This window comes from Rhinoraja longicauda, chromosome 7 (assembly GCF_053455715.1).
Source record: "Rhinoraja longicauda isolate Sanriku21f chromosome 7, sRhiLon1.1, whole genome shotgun sequence".
NCBI lineage: Eukaryota > Metazoa > Chordata > Chondrichthyes > Rajiformes > Arhynchobatidae > Rhinoraja > Rhinoraja longicauda.
This window is the reverse complement of record NC_135959.1, coordinates 49,957,092-49,975,987: the sequence shown is the minus strand read 5'-3', so window position 1 is coordinate 49,975,987 and position 18,896 is coordinate 49,957,092. Positions and strand designations below refer to the sequence as shown.

The 18,896-nt window shown below is 44.1% G+C and overlaps 1 protein-coding gene across 4 annotated transcripts in view; it reads left to right on the top strand.

Annotated features, from left to right (window-relative positions):
• Positions 1 to 18,896, top strand: part of LOC144595265 (E3 ubiquitin-protein ligase SH3RF3-like) — a 258,681-nt gene that overhangs the window by 176,416 nt on the left and 63,369 nt on the right. The gene's annotated exons all lie outside the window — the stretch shown is intronic.

Below are 18,896 nucleotides of genomic sequence, written 5' to 3'. Positions count from 1 at the left end.
GCATGTTAGTCACAGAAAAGTGGATCCAAGAATGATGGAGGTGTCTGGAATTGAGTGGCTATGGCCACTTTGTGAAGCTGTAACCTGAACATCCTTTACATTCACTTCCAACCTCTCGCAAAATGTACCCAACCCGATGAGAATAAAATTGATCATTCTTCTCTACTGGGTTAAAATATTACATCAAATATGCAGCACTGGAGCGAGCCAGTGTTTAAACCCAAGCCCCTCTCTTCCTTTTCTGCCCCCCTTATCTCAACCTTCCACAAATTATTCTCCTCCTTCTTTTTTCATGCACTACTCAAGTTTCCCTTTTAAACCATCTCTGCTATTTGCTTCAAGCATTTCCTGTGGTAGCAGGTTCCACATTCCAGCCACCCTCCTTGGCCCCAAGTTTAGGATTCTGCCACAGGTGGAAACATACTCCCCATATCCATCTTGTTCAGTTCATTCATCATTTCAAAGAACTGTAATAGGTTATCTCTGTGGTTTTTATTCCCCAAGGAAAAGATTTCAAACCTGTTCAATCTCTCTGGCATCTCTCAGTTAAGGCCGAATCTCTTATTTGCATAGAAACGGTAAAAGACTGATAATGTCTTTTTGCTCTCTCGCTTTTAGTTTGAGTTAAATGTTGGGCTTTGTATGAAGTAAGCATATATGTTGGTAATCTGCACATAAAACTCTTTTGTCAGTTGACTGTTAGATTTCAGGCTTCACACTTGACCAGAAATATGCATCCAATTAGTTCAAAGTTCATAATCTTAAAACAACAACAAACAAACTACCATTGATAGATAAGGAATGTACCAACAAATGTCAAAGCTAATTCATAACTGCTAATCTGTAAGCAAATAGCTGGTTATAAAACGCACAGCAAAGTGGAGAATAATGCTACAAATAAAGTTGCTACAATAATAAACCTATTAAGCTTTGCAAAGTAATTTAATGTTTATGTATTTGCCTTGACTGTGCTTGAAATCTTGACCATGTTCCAGCTCCACTAGTTACAGAACTGTTGGTATAGAACAAGCCAAGCAAATCCTTTCCCACCAGTGTGTTTTGGATTTAAATGTCTGATCTGGGAGAGACTGGTCTTCCACATTCCAATCTAATTATGAAATCGTTAACGTGGCCCTGCTGTAGATCTGCCAAGATTTGTGAAATGCTGGAGACCGCTGAAGTGTAAATGTTGTGACAGTCGAAACGATGAATAAATCAAGTGTAATTAATTTTTAAATGCCTGAATTTTTTTTAAAATTGCTGGAGAAATCCCAAGACTGACTTTAGTCACTAAGCTCAGGGCAGCGAAGTTTCCTGCTCCAGAAGATTTAGTGTTAGTGCATTTACATTATATTGAAAGTTACAGAAGGGATACCAAATCATTGTGGGCATTTGGTTCATTCAAAGTAGACTTTGATTACCAAACCTACCAATCAGTCACATGATGAAAGTGACCAAGTTGGTATCTGTAATTCTAACCAGGGGCAGGCTACATTGGAAAATAAGGTAGATTCGATACCATAAAATAGTCTTTGAATTTAAATTCCTGTTGTTAGTAAACCACTCTCATGGTGCAATTGTTTGACATTAGAATTCCACACTCACCACCCCACAGTTGAAACGTAATCTAACGTTCCTCCAATTTAGGGCAGCACAGTGACGCAGTGGTAGAGTTGCTGCCTTACAGCGCCAGAGACCAAGGTTGGATCCTGACTGCAGGTGCTGTCTGTACGGAGTTTGTACGTTCTCCCTGTGATGGCGTGGGTTTCCTCTGGGTGCTCCGGTTTCCTCCCACACTCCAAAGACATACAGGCTTGTAGGTTAATTGGCTTCTGTAAGTTGTAAATTGTCCCTAGTGTGTTGGATAGTCCTAGTGTACAGTGTGTTTGTGGGTCGGTGTGGACTCGGTGGGCCAAAGGGCCTGTTTCCACACTGTATGTCTAAAATCTAAAATCAATTTACCATGCATCCATCAACTGTGGTGGATTTGGGTGGACCTGTGCACCATATCACCTCTCCACATGAGAGGTTTCTTGCCTTCCCTATTGAGTTACTGCTGTAGATTTGTGAACAGCACCTGGCCCCTTGGATGCCCTGTTATTACAGTGATCCTTGAGTCTGAGGTGTTGATGTTGATTGGACCTCCCATTGCAATATCAGGTAGAGAACCTTCAGAATCTTGCCGAATGCAGATTGCAGTGCAGCATAGATTCTAGTATAGGTTCATGTTAGGAAATTTTATATCCAGCATAAACTATACTTTTGGCAGGCTTAGTGGTTTTGCTTTCATCCTTTATAGTGAGAAGAGTTTAGTCCTCCACAGAAAAGTTGACTTTTTTTTAAAAGTCCTCTTGGCAATGAATTGAAAAGGAAAAGGGTGGGAGAGCCAAAATCCATTTCCCATTCACAATGATTGATGCATCAATTAAAGCCATCGTCCTCAACATTTCAAACTTTTGAAGTATTTGCCAAGTTTACTATTCCCACAGTAGATCATTTCTTGTTATCAAAATTCTTAGTTTGGATAAATATATTTAAAATGAAGTCCACTCCTAATTCAGAATTGCGCAATTCAGCTTGTCAACTCATTTTTTCATCATTAAATTCACATTTTGTTATGTGTGGTGCTTAATTCAAATTATTAGGCAATTCATTATTTTGTTATTGCATTGAGTGGATAGAACCCAAAATAACGTTCTTACTACTTTCGGGCACGGTATTGGGCAATGACATTTTGAATCGCAGGCAGTTGCAAGAATTTAGGGCTCTTGTTTTAGAGCATAGAACATGGGACAAAGGGCAGTACATCACAAGAACAGGCCCTTCGGCCCCACAATTTCTGTACTGAACATGATGCCAAGATAAACTAAACTCATCCACCTGTACACGTGATCTTATAGAGGAGTGATCTTATAGAGGTGTACAAAATTATGAGAGGAATACATCAGGTAAACACACAGAGTCTTTTGCCCAAAGTAGGGGAATCAAGAACCAGAGGATAGGTTTAAGGTGAGGGGGGAAAGATTTAATAGGAACCTGAGGGGTAACTTTTTTACACAAAGGGTGATGGGTGTATGAAACTAGCTGCCGGAGGAGGTAGTTGAGGCTGGTACTATCGCAATGTTTATGAAACATTTAGACCAGTGTTTCTCAACCTTTTTACCGTTGTGGAACCCTTGAAATAATTTTCATGTCTTAGGGAACCCCTACATAAAAATTCATCACATACAGCTTCTGTCCACTGACCACTAAAGGCCGTTTCACACTGGTGCCGTAGAGACGCCGCTAAATATATTTGCTATGATTATTATACTTTTAAATGACATAACAGGTTGAAGACTGTATTATGATATCCAAGAATCTTCCAAGAATATGCCGTACGTGTATAATAAAATTACAAATATGAAATTAAACACAAAAATGACTCAAAAATGCATTTGCATATGATTAGCAAGGATGTGCATTTCTCCTCTACATTGGGGAAAACAAACCCACAATATGACCACTAATTGCAGTAATTTAGAGTATAATGTCATCTTGCTTATTGAAGTACATATTGAAGTACTTGTTGAAGTAAATTCACACATAAATTGATAATCAGCCCAAAAAGGTGGCAATTTTCTGCTGTGTTTTATATTTTAACCACATCTTAATTAATTAATATAGTTTTATAATCTTGCACTTAAATTTAATATTTACTCATTACAGTTCCACCACTGATTTTCCGGCACTCTTGATTCCAGAAAATCGGAAAATAGTTTATCCATTTTACCTGACCAAAGGAGGTCACGGCCTCCGATAGGAGTACAACGGTACCGGAATGGTCCACCTAGGCTGCTGGGGGGGGCAAGATACCGGCCTGCGAAGCCGGCCAAGGAAGTCGGCTGTGGGGATACATGTGCTGGCTCTAGCTGGGCTGGAGATCCAGAGCCCCAGCCGCAGGTTGCAAATTCAACCCACCGATCGGCCGTGGAAGTCCCGATGAAGTCGAGATTGGCTGCCTTGCCCAGCCTAGGTGCCACATTTTCGGGGAGACTTCCAGGGCGCAGGGGATTTCTCGTGGAACCCCTAGCGACCTCTAGCGGAACCCTAGTGTTCCGGGGAACCCCGGTTGAGAAACGCTGATTTAGACGCTACATGGATAGGACAGGTTTAAAGGGATACTATTGTAGATGGAACATGTTGGTCAGTGTGGGCAACATGGGCCGAAAGGGCTGTTTCCACGCTGTATGACTCTATGACTATGATCTTTACACCTCTATTGCCTGCATATCCATGTGTCTATCTACAAGTCTCTTAAACCCCTGGCACCATCATCCGTGTAAAAAAAATCTTGCCACACACATTTCCTTTAAACTTAGCCCCTCTCACCTTAAAGCTATGCCCTCTCGTCTTTGACCTCTTCATCCTGGGAAGCAACGCCCACTCGTTCAGGCAGTGCACAGTTTGGATGTAAATGCACTGGGTGAATGAAAATTGAACTTTGTATGTTACTTCACCCAATTGGCTTCAATGCCTCAAATCAAATGTAATCAATGGCAGGAATTTCTTGCACTTGACTATCTGACTAAAATAATAATGCTGTAAGTATTTAGCAGGTCAGGCAGCAGCTGTGGCGAGAGAAATAGAGTTAACATTTCGGGTCAAAGGCTTATCTGTGGATCAGATCAATCGTGCTGTAACTGGAAATCAAACATGTATTGATGCTGGAAATCTGTACCAAATCAACTAAATATTAGATACAAACTACTCGTTTTCAGTTTAGCAGTAGTTTTCCCTGGCTGTTTGCTCTTCTTCCGTGGCTTCTTACTGTGTTACCTGTTCACATACGCCAAATGCAATGGAGTCCTACAGCACGGAAACAGGACCTTCGGCCCAACCCGTCCTTGCCGACCAACACGCCCCATCTAAGCTGGGTCAATTTGCCTACATTTGGTCCATATCCCTCTAAGCCTTTCCTATTCATGTAGTTGTCCAAGTGTCTTTTAAGTGTTGTTATTGTACCTGTCTCAACTACCTCCACTAGCAGCCCATTCCACGTGACACTTCTGCTAGCTTACCCTTGAATGGACAGGCCATTTTAGTAGTATTGGGGTTCTGTTAATTGGGCTTCACCTACCACCTAAACATCCACAATTCCACAGTGGTAGCTAATGGAAATCAGTGCTGGAACCCAGGCCAGATCGAGAGCACGACAGCCACCTATATCCCCTCTGGCACCACTACAGCAGTGTGGAGTCAGCATTTCACCAGCATGGCTCAGTTGTTCACTCATAAAACTTGCTGATCTTTTACGGAGCTCCATACTGAGTCCCTACTAGGCTCTTGGCCTGTTAATGTGCTCCCTTTGAGTTGAGTTTAGTTTAGTTTAGAGATTACAAAATGGAACAGGCCCTTCGGCCCATCGAGTCCACGCCAACTATCAATCACCCATTCATACTGGTTCTATGTTATCCCACTTTCTCAGTCAATCCCTGTATACTGAGTTAACCTACCAAGCAGGGGGAAACCAGGACACCCAGAGGAAACTCACACGATCACAGGGAGAAGGTGCAAACACCACACAGACAGCATCCAAACATGGGTTAGGATCGAACACGGATCCCTGGCGCTGTGAGGCCGTGCTGCTGTGCCACTGCTGAGTGTTTATACATTTTCTGATATTGCTTCTCACTTTAGGGTATGGTTCCACAACTGTAACACAGCGGTAGAGTTGCTGCCTCACAGCATCAGCAACCCGGGTTTGATCCTGAGTACTGTGCTTATGGATGTTTACATTTTAATATTCCTCAAAAACGCAGGATGAGATTTTTCACCAGATGGCTCTGTCTGTACTTGGCCTTTCCTTTGGGGGAGATTATGTCTGAATCAGTTGGTTTATAAGCAAGTAAAGAAACAAAAACCACACAAGCGAACATTGTTGTCAAAGCTGAGGATGAAGCGGGCCAGGAGTTTCGGCTCCTGTCTGTTTGCTGTAATGTAAGCTGGAAGTCCACATGGGCTGTATGTTGGATGTGGACAGGGATCCACTTTGGCTGGAATGCCACTTTGTCAATTTGTTGCTGGCACAAGATTCTGGAACTGTGCTACTTAGTTTAGTTTAGTTTAATTTAGAGATACAACGGAGAAACAGGCCCTACTGCCCACCGAGTCCGCACTGACCAAAAATCACCCGCACACTAGTTCTATCCTATACCCTAGAGACAACTTATGGAAGCCAATTAACCTGCTTCGGCTGAACGCACCATGGGAACTACACTCGCCCCCCCTGCAGGACCTATACACCAGGAGGTGCAAATCCAGAGCCAGCAACAATATGGGGGACCCCTACAATCCCAGCACGGACTGTTCCAGCTGCTACGGTCAGACAAACGCCTCCGCTGTCACGTTGTGAAAACAGAGAGGATGAGACGGAGTTTCTTCCCACAGGCCATCAGGACTGTTAACTCTCATATCACCAGGGACTAATTTAATTTACTGTATTAATTTATTTTTGTGTTAAAAAAAAAAAAAATCTATTCCGTTTTGTAGTTTTAGCACAATCCGCAGGCATTGCCACTTTCATTTCACTGCACATCTTGTATATGTATGTGACAAATAAAGTTGACTTGACTTGACTTGAAACCTGCACGTCTTTGAAATGTGAGGAAACCAAAGCACCCGGAGAAAACCCACGCAGTCACAGGGAAAGTGTACAAACTCCGTACAGACAGCACCCCTAGTCAGGATTAAACCCGGGTCTCTGGTGCTGTAAGGCAACAACTCTATAGCTGCACATCTGGGCTACTGTTGTGGAACCATACGCTAAAGTGACATGCCTTCAGGAAGAGTGATGGTTAGAACTGAGAATGTAGAATCGAAACAAGTACAAATTTAAGTCTTGCTCAGTCAAAATGACCCAAAAAGGAAAAACAATTGATTCCTGTGGTTTCCACTGATCTCAAAGAGCAGGAGCTGAATATTTATAAAGGGCTACCAATGTACAGAATATTTTCTACATTTGACTTGGCTCTGTCTTACTGCTTTTGTTTCTGGATCAGAAATTATCAATTCAAATCCACCTTAAGCTTGGAGTAGGACACAAAGTGCTTGGGTAACTCAGTGGGTCATGCAGCATCCCTGGGGAACACGTAGAAACAAAGAACTGCAGATGCTGGTTAATACACAAAAGGGCACAAAGTACTGGAGTAACTCAGCGAGTAGATGATGTTTCCGGTCGAGACCCTTCTTCAAACTCTGAAGAAGAGTCACGATTTGTAATGTCATTAATGCATGTTCTCCAAAGATGCAGCCTGACCTGCTGAGTTACTCCAGCATATTATGTCCTCAAACTAGTCAGCCTGCCCCATTGTTGTCCTTATGATGGGGAAAATGATTGATGAAGCAGCATGAAATCGGGCTGAAGATATCATATCATATCATCATATCATATATATACAGCCGGAAACAGGCCTTTTCGGCCCACCAAGTCCGTGCCACCCAGCGATCCCCGTACATTAACACTATCCTACACCCACTAGGGACAATTTTTTTTAACATTTACCCAGCCAATTAACCTACATACCTGTAAGTCTTTGGAGTGTGGGAGGAAACCGAAGATCTCGGAGAAAACCCACGCAGGTCACGGGGAGAACGTACAAACTCCTTACAGTGCAGCACCCGTAGTCAGGATCGAACCTGAGTCTCCGGCGCTGCATTCGCTGTAAAGCAGCAACTCTACCGCTGCGCTACACACAAATTATCCCAACCCTCTGATGATTATCTTTTCTGTTTATGGAACAGATTTTCTCAAGCATTCTTGTTGAGCCCTCTTTCAAAAATACATGGCCCATGTGTGGCTTCAATTCTCAAGAAACAGCATCTTTATGGAAGGAAAAGAACATGTTTCCTTGATTAATGTAATATAGCATTGGTTAATGTAATATAGCATTGAGCCAGAAAGCAACACAATTAGCCTAGTTGTACTACTGCCTCTGTGCATTAACTTTATTATTTTCCTGTGTACCAAGATAGACCGAAAAGCTTTTGTTTACACGCTGTCCAATCAAACCAGTTTAGTTTAGTTCAGTTTAGTTTATTGTCAAGTGTACTGAGGTACAGTGAAAAGAAAACAGATAACACTATACATTAATATTTCAGCAAAGATTGCACAATAAATTGGTGTCAGTGAGAACAATCTGTCTCAGTGAGAATGATCTATTGGGTGACACGGTGGCGCAGCTGGTAGTGCTGCTGCCTCATGGCACCAAAGACCTGAGTTCTATCTTGACCTCGGGGTGCTGTCTTTGTGGAGTTTGCACCTTCTCCCTGTGACCACGTGGGTTTCATCCAGGTACTCCAGTTTACTCCCACATCCCAAAGACGTGTGGGTTTGTAGGTCCTTGCAAATTGCCCCTTGTGTGTGGGGAACGGATGAGAAAGTGGGATAATGTAGAACTAGTGTGAGCGGGTGATCGATGGTCATCATGGATTCGATGGGCCGAAGGGGCTGTTTCCATGCTGCATCTTTCAATCAATCACATTCAATTTGCCCATGGGGGAAAAATACATGGAATCTTGATTTTGGTGAGCTTCAGCCCAAAATCATACATACCTTCATGTGATTTCCACACTTGTAAGTAATTAAAATATATCTCATTTTACATGGGAACGACTCTTTTGAACAACTTGGTATACTCATATTGAATTGTAAGTCGGAACTGAATAATAGGCACGGTTCTAAAATTATCCTTCAAAAGAAATGCGACAATGCATAACAAATTATTTTCGTCTTTTGTTACAACGTCCTCTGAAAATGGATTTCAAACCCAGATGAAATTCTGGAATTGATTTGACTCTCTTTTAGGAAAGTATTTGCTGAACTTTTTTGCATTGCTAGGTCAATGCTTCAGAGTGATGCATTTGCCTGTTTTGTATAGCAATATTAGGATATTGACTTCAAAGGAATGAATTTCAGACACAGTATAGTTCACAGTCAGCACTGCAAAGCATGTTTAGACCTATTGATGGGAAATTAATTTTTAGGCATACTTCTCTGTTTACTTCTCTGATCAATACATTAATAGAAGACAATCTCAAGAACATACTTGCATTATCTTAAAACACACTTGTTACTTGATAGCAAAATGTTTTGGCAAAGTTTCAAATCTTTCATTGATGATAAACCTTACAAAGTTACCGTACAAAGTTAATTGAATCTATCAATCCCCCAGTATAACCAGGAAGCACATGTCAAGAAATGTTGATAAAGTGGCAGCTGTGATCAGACACACACAAAGTTGAACCCTGATTTCATAAATGTTTGTAAAAGCTTCATCACATGACAGCCATCAGCCTTGGTTTATTGACTACTAGACGGGTGTGCACCCGTTGGGTGCAAATCCCTGCTGCGGGCGGGCGGTCCTGTGGGCACGGCTGAGGGGAAAGGGGTGATAAGGTAGGTTGAGGAGGGATGGAGTGGGTGAGGGGGATTGAGGGGGGATCAAGTCGGTGAGTGGGGGGGAAGGGGAGGAGGGGGGAAAGGTTGAGAGGGGATGGAGTGGGTGAGATGGGGGGAGGGGGAGGGGGAGAGGAGAGGGTGCTGGATAATGCAGGAGAGGTTTGGGACCGGAACCGTTGGGTGGAAAGCTCTGCTTCAGGCCCAGCAACCCTATCGATCCATGGAGCCGTTGCCGAGCGGGGAGTGTCCCCCTGGGCCATGCCAGGCCCAGCAACCTTACCAATCCATGGACCCTTTGGCGGGCGGGAAGCGTCCCCCGGGGCCGTGGGCGGGTGAGGAGGGACAGGGAAGGGTAGAGGGAGGCACTCACGTCGGCCCCAGGCGTCCATCGCGTCGGGCAGAGGGAGCCATGGACCCGAAACTTCTCCAGCAGCAGTCGGGAGCGAATGGCGGCGACGGCCATCTTGTTGGACCATGTTGGACCCTCTGCTGCTGTGCTGCACCACGGGATGAAGGTCAGGCGCAGGACACGCCGGGATGGGCGCCGGTCTTCCCGCTGGCCTTCCCGAGGTGGGGGGGGACGCATTTATTAAAGTTTATTAGGTAAATTGTTTTTAAAAAGTAACAAAAGTGGATATATCCAGACTGCGGGAGAATGGTGAGTAGGGTGGGCCTAAAATTGTGGCGCTATCGTGTACCATTGTGTAGCGTTTTTTTCTGGATGAAAACCGCACAAAGAAACAAACACACAGAAACAACTACGGCACAAATATACGGAACAAACAAGATGAGAGTTTTTGTAATTTATAGATATTAATTTTAGTTAAAATAAATGTTATTCTGCACTGCTATTATTAGGGGGCGGTACTGTGATGCAGTGGTAGAGTTGCTGCCTTGCAGCGCCAAAGTCCAGGGTTTGATCCTGATTACGGGTGCTGTCTGTAACCAGTTTGTACGATCTCCTTGTGGTCACGTGAGTTTTCCCTAGGTTCTCTGGTTTCCCCCCACACTCCAAACTCGTTCAGGGTTGTAGGTTAATTGGCTTCTGTAAAGATTGTAAATTGTCCCTCATGTGTAGGGTAGTGCTAATGTACTGGAATCGCTGGTCGGCGCAGACTCGGTGGAGCAACGGGCTTGTTTCTGCTGTATCTCTAAACTAAACTATTTTATGTGTATTCCAGACTCCTGAAACAACCACCACTTTCACATCCCCTTCCCAGAGGTGCTGCCATGTACATTTACTCTTAAACCGATCTCATTTGCTGATTCCGTTCGTGTATCTTAATTTTTGTTTTGCACTGCAATCTTGCACCATTCTGCCATTTTGCAATTGTCATTTTTATTGTATTTAACATTAAAGTATGTTTACCCTATAAGCTAGGGAGCAAGGAATTTCTTTGAACCCTGGTGTATATGACAGTGAATATGAATCTGAATCTGATTTCAAAAAAAATCTCATGGTTTATCTTTGAGAGCCCAAGCTTTATACATTGGCTCCCGATAAAGAAAGTTTCAGACTTCATGGCTTCACTCACTGGATTAAGTCACTTTACCACTACTGATCATGCCTTTGGTTGCCAAGGCATTAAGCCATTAAATTCCTTCCCTAAATGTTTTCTCCTTCAGGACCCTTCATAAAATCTTCCAGTGCACTGAGATTTTGATTAGAGTCATAGAGTCATAGAGTGATACAGTGTGGAAACGGGCCCTTCAGCCCAATTCGCCCACATCGGCCTACAATGTCCCAGCTACACTAGTCTTCCCTAATTCTTCCCTAATATTTATTTGTGGCTCAATGCCATTTCATTTCGAAGCCTCTGCAGAGGTTCTTTGGGATGTTTTGCTGCACTAGAAGCATTGTATATGTATTTGTTAATTAGGGGCAGGACAGTGGCATTAGGGACATGACTGACATTTTGGTTTGTTGATATCAAATGGAACTACAGCAAAAAAAATTTTTTATAAATAATGTATAATTTTAAAAAATAATAATAAAAAATTAATGCATTAATTTTATGCTTTGAAAAACAAAGTCTTCACAGTCTTAGTTAAATAAGTATGCATCAGTTATAGGGGGAGGGGCACTGTTGTGTAAGCTAGGTTTAGTTTTGTTTAGATATACAGTGCAGAAAGAGGCCCTTCAGCCCACCGAGTCCATGCCGACCTGCGATCCCTGTACACTAACACTATCCCACACACTAGGGACAATTTACAATCTTTTACTGAAGCCAATTAACCTACAAACCTGTACCTCTTAGGAGTGTGGGACAAAACCAGATCATCCGTAAAAAACCCATGCAGTCACGGGGAAAACATACAATCTCCATGCAGACAGCACCCCCAGTCAAGATCGAACCCGGGTCTCTGGAGCTGTAAGGCCACAACTCTACCGCTGCGCTACCATGCAGAGTATTAAGGGGTATTAAGGAGTATTTAATTGAAAAGGCAGATCCACACAATTATTAACTCAAAAAGGATCATATGGACTGAAGGCCAACTGTAATTATAGGAAATGGCAATATTTATAGATGGGCATCTGTAGCTAGCTTTCTGAACATCACTGCCTTACCAGAATAGACCAGATTTAAAATATTTATGTCAATGTTAAACCATCTGAAGCAAATTTAAATTAAGTATCAAAGATAAAATATATATTGATACAGTCTTAGATAGGGTAATCTTGGGGCTACACAAAATGATAGAACTCTGTCTGATTTCTAACTGTGGTTGTCGTGGTAACCATGGCAATTTAAAAAGAGCGCCAAGAGGAAGCTAGTAGTCAATTTGAAAAGTCCGGGAGCAGAGCAAGGACGCCCGTTGGCTGAGAAGAAAAGTAAGTGCTGATTACAGTTGAACAGGCAGTTTAAAAAGAGCGCCAAGAGGAAGCTAGTAATTAATTTGAAAAGTCCGGGAGCAGAGCAAGGACGCCCGTTGGCTGAGAAGAAAAGTAAGTGCTAATTTAAGTGAGAAGTCAGGTAAATTGGACAATCAGGCAATTTAATTGGTGATATAAGCAAGACTTGCAAAAGGGTGCAGCCCAGTGAGGGAAGTGCCCAGTGAGGGAAGTGCCCAGTGAGGGAAGTGCCCAGTGAGGGAAGTGCCCAGTGAGGGAAGTGCCCAGTGAGGGAAGTGCCCAGTGAGGGAAGTGCCCAGTGAGGGAAGTGCCCAGTGAGGGAAGTGCCCAGTGAGGGAAGTGCCCAGTGAGAAAAGTGCGAGTCTTTGGCTGTGAGTTTTCGGCGAGGAGGCTGAGGTGAGGAGGATACAATTGTTTTAAGCCAGAGCTGGTTATAGACACAAGGTGATGGCGGAAAAGTTGGTGCAGTGTGTTTCCTGCAGGATGTGGGAAGACAGGGACGTCGCTGGAGCTTCTGGGAGCTACACCTGCAAGAACTGTGTCCAGGTGCAGCTCCTGAAGGGACGTGTGGTGGAGTTGGAGAGGCAGTTGGATGACCTCAGGGCCATCCGGGAATGCGAGAGTTTCCTCGACAGGACCTATTGTGAGGCTGTCACGCCAAGGGTCCAGGTCGAGCGAAGGTGGGAGACTGTTTCAGGGAGGAGTGGACGTGGACTACAGGAGACCCCAGTGGCTGTGCCTATTGCAAATAGGTATACCCTCTTGGGAACTGTCGGGGCAGAAGACGTTTCCAGTCCGAGTGGCGGACCTGTTGGCAAGGATACTCGACAGGGGAGACCGAAGTCTGGAAGAGCCGTAGTGGTCAGTGACTCCATAGTCCGAGGGACGGACAGAAGATTCTGTGGCAGCAGGAGGGACTTGAGGATGGTCTGTTGCCTTCCTGGTGCCAGGGTTCAACACATCACTGACCGGCTTCAGAAAATCCTAGTGAGGGAAGGCGATCAACCTGAAGTCGTTGTGCACGTGGGCACGAATGACGTCGGGCGGAAGAGGAAGGAGGTGCTACAGCGGGAGTTTAGAGAGTTGGGAAAAACACTGAGAAGTAGGACGTCGAAGGTGGTTATCTCTGGACTGCTACCGGTACCTCGTGCTGGTGAGGCCAGGAACAGAGAGATAGAGGGTATGAATTTATGGCTGAGGGACTGGTGCAGAGAGCAGGGATTTAGATTTCTGGACCACTGGGATCTCTTCTGGGCTAGGGGTGACTTGTACAAAAGGGACGGGTTGCATCTTAACAGCAGGGGGACAAACATTCTGGCAGGCAGGTTTGCTAGTGTGACACCTGTGGCTTTAAACTAAGTAGTGGGGGGGAGGGGTTAACAAATTGTGAATATGAAGATGAGGTAAAAGGGAATACAGGAGATATTGCAAAAGACTCTCGGAAGAATGGGAACAGAAGTTCTAGAGGGGAAAAGAAATTAAGGGCAGGGCCAATTGTGAACGATGTGAGAGGGGAGGTAAATACAGAAGTTAAAGTGTTGTACTTAAATGCGCGTAGTATAAAAAATAAAGTGGATGAGCTTGAGGCTCAGTTAGTCATGGGCAAGTATGATGTTGTAGGGATCACTGAGACATGGCTACAAGAGGACCAGGGCTGGGAACTGAATATTCAGGGGTACACAATGTATAGAAAAGACAGACAGGTGGGCAGAGGGGGTGGGGTTGCTCTGATGGTAAGGAATGATATTCATTCCCTTGCAAGGGGTGACATAGAATCAGGAGATGTTGAATCAGTATGGATAGAAATGAGGAATTGTAAGGGTAAAAAGACCCTAATGGGAGTTATCTATAGGCCCCCAAACAGTAGCCTCGACATAGGGTGCAAGTTGAATCAGGAGATAAAATTGGCGTGTCAAAAATGTAATACTACGGTGGTTATGGGAGATTTCAACATGCAGGTAGACTGGGAAAATCAGGTTGGAAATGGACCCCAGGAAAGAGAGTTTGTAGAGTGCCTTCGAGATGGATTCTTAGAACAGCTTGTACTGGAGCCTACCAGGGAGAAGGCAATTCTGGATTTAGTGTTGTGTAATGATCCTGATCTGATAAGGGGACTAGAGGTAAAAGAGCCATTAGGAGGCAGTGATCACAACATGATAAGTTTTACTCTGCAAATGGAAAGGCAGAAGGGAAAATCGGAAGTGTCGGTATTACAGTATAGCAAAGGGGATTACAGAGGCATGAGGCAGGAGCTGGCCAAAATTGACTGGAAGGAGGCCCTAGCAGGGAAGACGGTAGAACAGCAATGGCAGGTATTCCTGGGAATAATGCAGAGGTTGCAGGATCAATTTATTCCAAAGAGGTGGAAAGACTCTAAGGGGAGTAAGAGACACCTGTGGCTGACAAGGGAAGTCAGGGACAGCATAAAAATTAAGGAGAGGAAGTATAACATAGCAAAGAAGAGTGGGAAGACAGAGGATTGGGACTCTTTTAAAGAACAACAAAAGTTAACTAAAAAGGCAATACGGGGAGAAAAGATGAGGTACGAGGGTAAACTAGCCAATAATATAAAGGAGGATAGCAAAAGTTTTTTTAGGTACGTGAAGAGGAAAAAAATAGTCAAGGCAAATGTGGGTCCCTTGAAGACAGAAGCAGGGGAATTTATTATGGGGAACAAAGAAATGGCAGACGAGTTAAACCGTTACTTTGGATCTGTCTTCACTGAGGAAGATACACACAATCTCCCAAATGTTCTAGGGGCCGGAGAACCTAGGGTGATGGAGGAACTGAAGGAAATCGACATTAGGCAGGAAATGGTTTTGGGTAGACTGATGGGACTGAAGGCTGATAAATCCCCAGGGCCTGATGGTCTGCATCCCAGGGTACTTAAGGAGGTGGCTCTAGAAATAGTGGAAGCATTGGAGATCATTTTTCAATGTTCTATAGATTCAGGATCAGTTCCTGTGGATTGGAGGATAGCAAATGTTATCCCACTTTTTAAGAAAGGAGGGAGAGAGAAAACGGGTAATTATAGACCAGTTAGTCTGACATCAGTGGTGGGGAAGATGCTGGAGTCAATTATAAAAGACGAAATTGCTGAGCATTTGGATAGCAGTAACGGGATCATTCCGAGTCAGCATGGATTTACGAAGGGGAAATCATGCTTGACAAATCTACTGGAATTTTTTGAGGATGTAACTAGGAAAATTGACAAGGGAGAGTCAGTGGATGTGGTGTACCTCGACTTTCAGAAAGCCTTCGACAAGGTCCCACATAGGAGATTAGTGGGCAAAATTAGGGCACATGGTATTGGGGGTAGGGTACTGACATGGATAGAAAATTGGTTGACAGACAGAAAGCAAAGAGTGGGGATAAATGGGTCCCTTTCGGAATGGCAGGCAGTGACCAGTGGGGTACCGCAAGGTTCGGTGCTGGGACCCCAGCTATTTACGATATACATTAATGACTTAGACGAAGGGATTAAAAGTACCATTAGCAAATTTGCAGATGATACTAAGTTGGGGGGTAGTGTGAATTGTGAGGAAGATGCAATAAGGCTGCAGGGTGACTTGGACAGGTTGTGTGAGTGGGCGGATACATGGCAGATGCAGTTTAATGTAGATAAGTGTGAGGTTATTCACGTTGGAAGTAAGAATAGAAAGGCAGATTATTATCTGAATGGTGTCAAGTTAGGAGGAGGGGGAGTTCAACGAGATCTGGGTGTCCTAGTGCATCAGTCAATGAAAGGAAGCATGCAGGTACAGCAGGCAGTGAAGAAAGCCAATGGAATGTTGGCCTTCGTAACAAGAGGAGTTGAGTATAGGAGTAAAGAGGTCCTTCTACAGTTGTACCGGGCCCTGGTGAGACCGCACCTGGAGTACTGTGTGCAGTTTTGGTCTCCAAATTTGAGGAAGGATATTCTTGCTATGGAGGGCGTGCAGCGTAGGTTCACTAGGTTAATTCCCGGAATGGCGGGACTGTCGTATGTTGAAAGGCTGGAGCGATTGGGCTTGTATACACTGGAATTTAGAAGGATGAGGGGGGATCTTATTGAAACATATAAGATAATTAGGGGATTGGACACATTAGAGGCAGATAACATGTTCCCAATGTTGGGGGAGTCCAGAACAAGGGGCCACAGTTGAAGAATAAGGGGTAGGCCATTTAGAACCGAGATGAGGAAGAACTTTTTCAGTCAGAGGGTGGTGAAGGTGTGGAATTCTCTGCCTCAGAAGGCAGTGGAGGCCAGTTCGTTGGATGCTTTCAAGAGAGAGCTGGATAGAGCTCTTAAGGATAGCGGAGTGAGGGGGTATGGGGAGAAGGCAGGAACGGGGTACTGATTGAGAGTGATCAGCCATGATCGCATTGAATGGCGGTGCTGGCTCGAAGGGCTGAATGGCCTACTCCTGCACCTATTGTCTATTGTCTATTGTCTAACAGTGTTAACCCTGTTTGTGGTGCACAGACACCATTGCAGGAAGGATGTGGAGGCTTTGGAAAGGGGGCAGAGGAGGTTCACCAGAATGATGCCTGGATTAGTTGGTATTAGCTACAGGGAGAGGTTGGACTGACTTGGATTATTTTCTCTGGAACGTCAGAGGTCGCGGGACCTGATAGAAGTATATAAAATTATGAGAGGCGTGGATAGGGAAGACAGTCAGAACCTTTTTCTCAGGATGGAAAAATCCATTTCTAGAGAGCATAACTTTAAGGTGAGAGTGGCAAAGTTTAAAGGAGATGTGTGGAGCAAGTTTTTTACACACCGTTTGTAGTGTTTGCCTGGAACACGTTGGCGGTTCAGGCAGATACGATAGTGGCAATTAAGAGACATTTTGGATAGGCACATGGATATGCAGGGAATGGCGGGCTATGAATTATGTGCAGGCAGATATAATTTACTTTTGGCATGATGTTCGGCATGGGATATTGGGAGATCAAAGGGCCTGTTCCTGAGCTATACGGATCAATGTTCCATGTTCTAAGCCAATTGCTCCAGTTTAGTTTAGTTTAGTTTAGTTTAGTTTAGAGATACAGCATGGAAACTGGTCATTACACCCACCAAGTCCGTGCCGACCAGTGATCCCTGCACACTAACACTGTCCTACACACACTAGGGACAATTTTACAATTTTACCAAGCCAATTAACCTTCAAACCAGTAGGTCTTTAGAGTGTAGGATGAAATCAGTGCTTCCAGAGAAAATCCATGCAGGTCTTGGGGAGAACGTACAAACTCTGAACAGACACCACCCATAGTCAGGATTGAACCCGGGTCTCTGGCGCTGTAAGGCAGCAAGTCTACTGCTGCACCAGGTGCTCCGGTTTCCTCCCATATTCTAAAAATGTGCAGGCTTGTAGGTTAATTGGCCTCTGTAAATTGTCCCTAGTAGGCAGGATAGAACTAGTGTATGGGTGATCGATGGCCGGCTCAGACTCAGTGGGCCGAAGGACATGTTTCCATGCTGTATCACTAAATTAAAATAAGTAATAATCTCCCAGGCTGCGTATTTAAAAATGCATCTAGTTCCCTAAAATGTCCTTTGAAATGACCATTCAGTTCAAAGGATTGACAATTAATCAGGATCATAAAGACATAGTTATACAGCACAGAACCAGGCCCTTTGGCCCAACATGTCCATGCCTACCGTCAAGTATGTCTATACTAATCTCATTTACCACCACTTTCCCTGTTTTTATTATTTTAAGTATGTGTTATAGCTGAGACCGCAGCTATTTACAATATACATTAATGACTTGGATGAAGGGATTAAAAGTACCATTAGCAAATTTGCAGATGATACAAAGCTGGGTGGTAGTGTGAGCTATGAGGAGGATGCTATGAGGTTGCAGGGTGACTTGGACAGGTTGTGTGAGTGGGCGGGTGCATGGCAGATGCAGTTTAATGTGGATAAGTGTGAGGCCTTCATAACAAGAGGAGTTGAGTATAGGAGCAAAGAGGTCGTTCTGCAGTTGTACAGGACCCTAGTGAGACCGCACCTGGAGTACTGTGTGCAGTTTTGGTCTCCAAATTTGAGGAAGGATATTCTTGCTATTGAGGGCGTGCAGCGTAGGTTTACTAGGTTAATTCCCGGAATGGCCGGACTGTCGTATGTTGAAAGACTGGAGCGACTAGGCTTGTATACACTGGAATTTAGAATGGTGAGAGGGGATCTTATTGAAACATATAAGATTATTAAGGGGTTGGACAAGTTAGAGGCAGGAAACATGTTCCCAATGTTGGGGGAGTCCAGAACCAGGGGCCACAGTTTAAGAATAAGGAGTAGGCCATTTAGAACGGAGATGAGGAAAAACCTTTTCAGTCAGAGAGTTGTAAATCTGTGGAATTCTCTGCCTCAGAAGGCAGTGGAGGCCAATTCTCTGAATGCATTCAAGAGAGAGCTAGATAGAGCTCTTAAGGATAGCGGAGTCAGGGGGTATGGGGAGAAGGCAGGAACGGGGTACTGATTGAGAATGATCAGCCATGATGACATTGAATGGTGGTGCTGGCTCGAAGGGCCGAAAGGCCTACTCCTGCACCTATTGTCAATTGTCTATTGTCTATTGTGTTAAAGCATATGTTTTAGTCATTTTTTTTTCTGTGGGG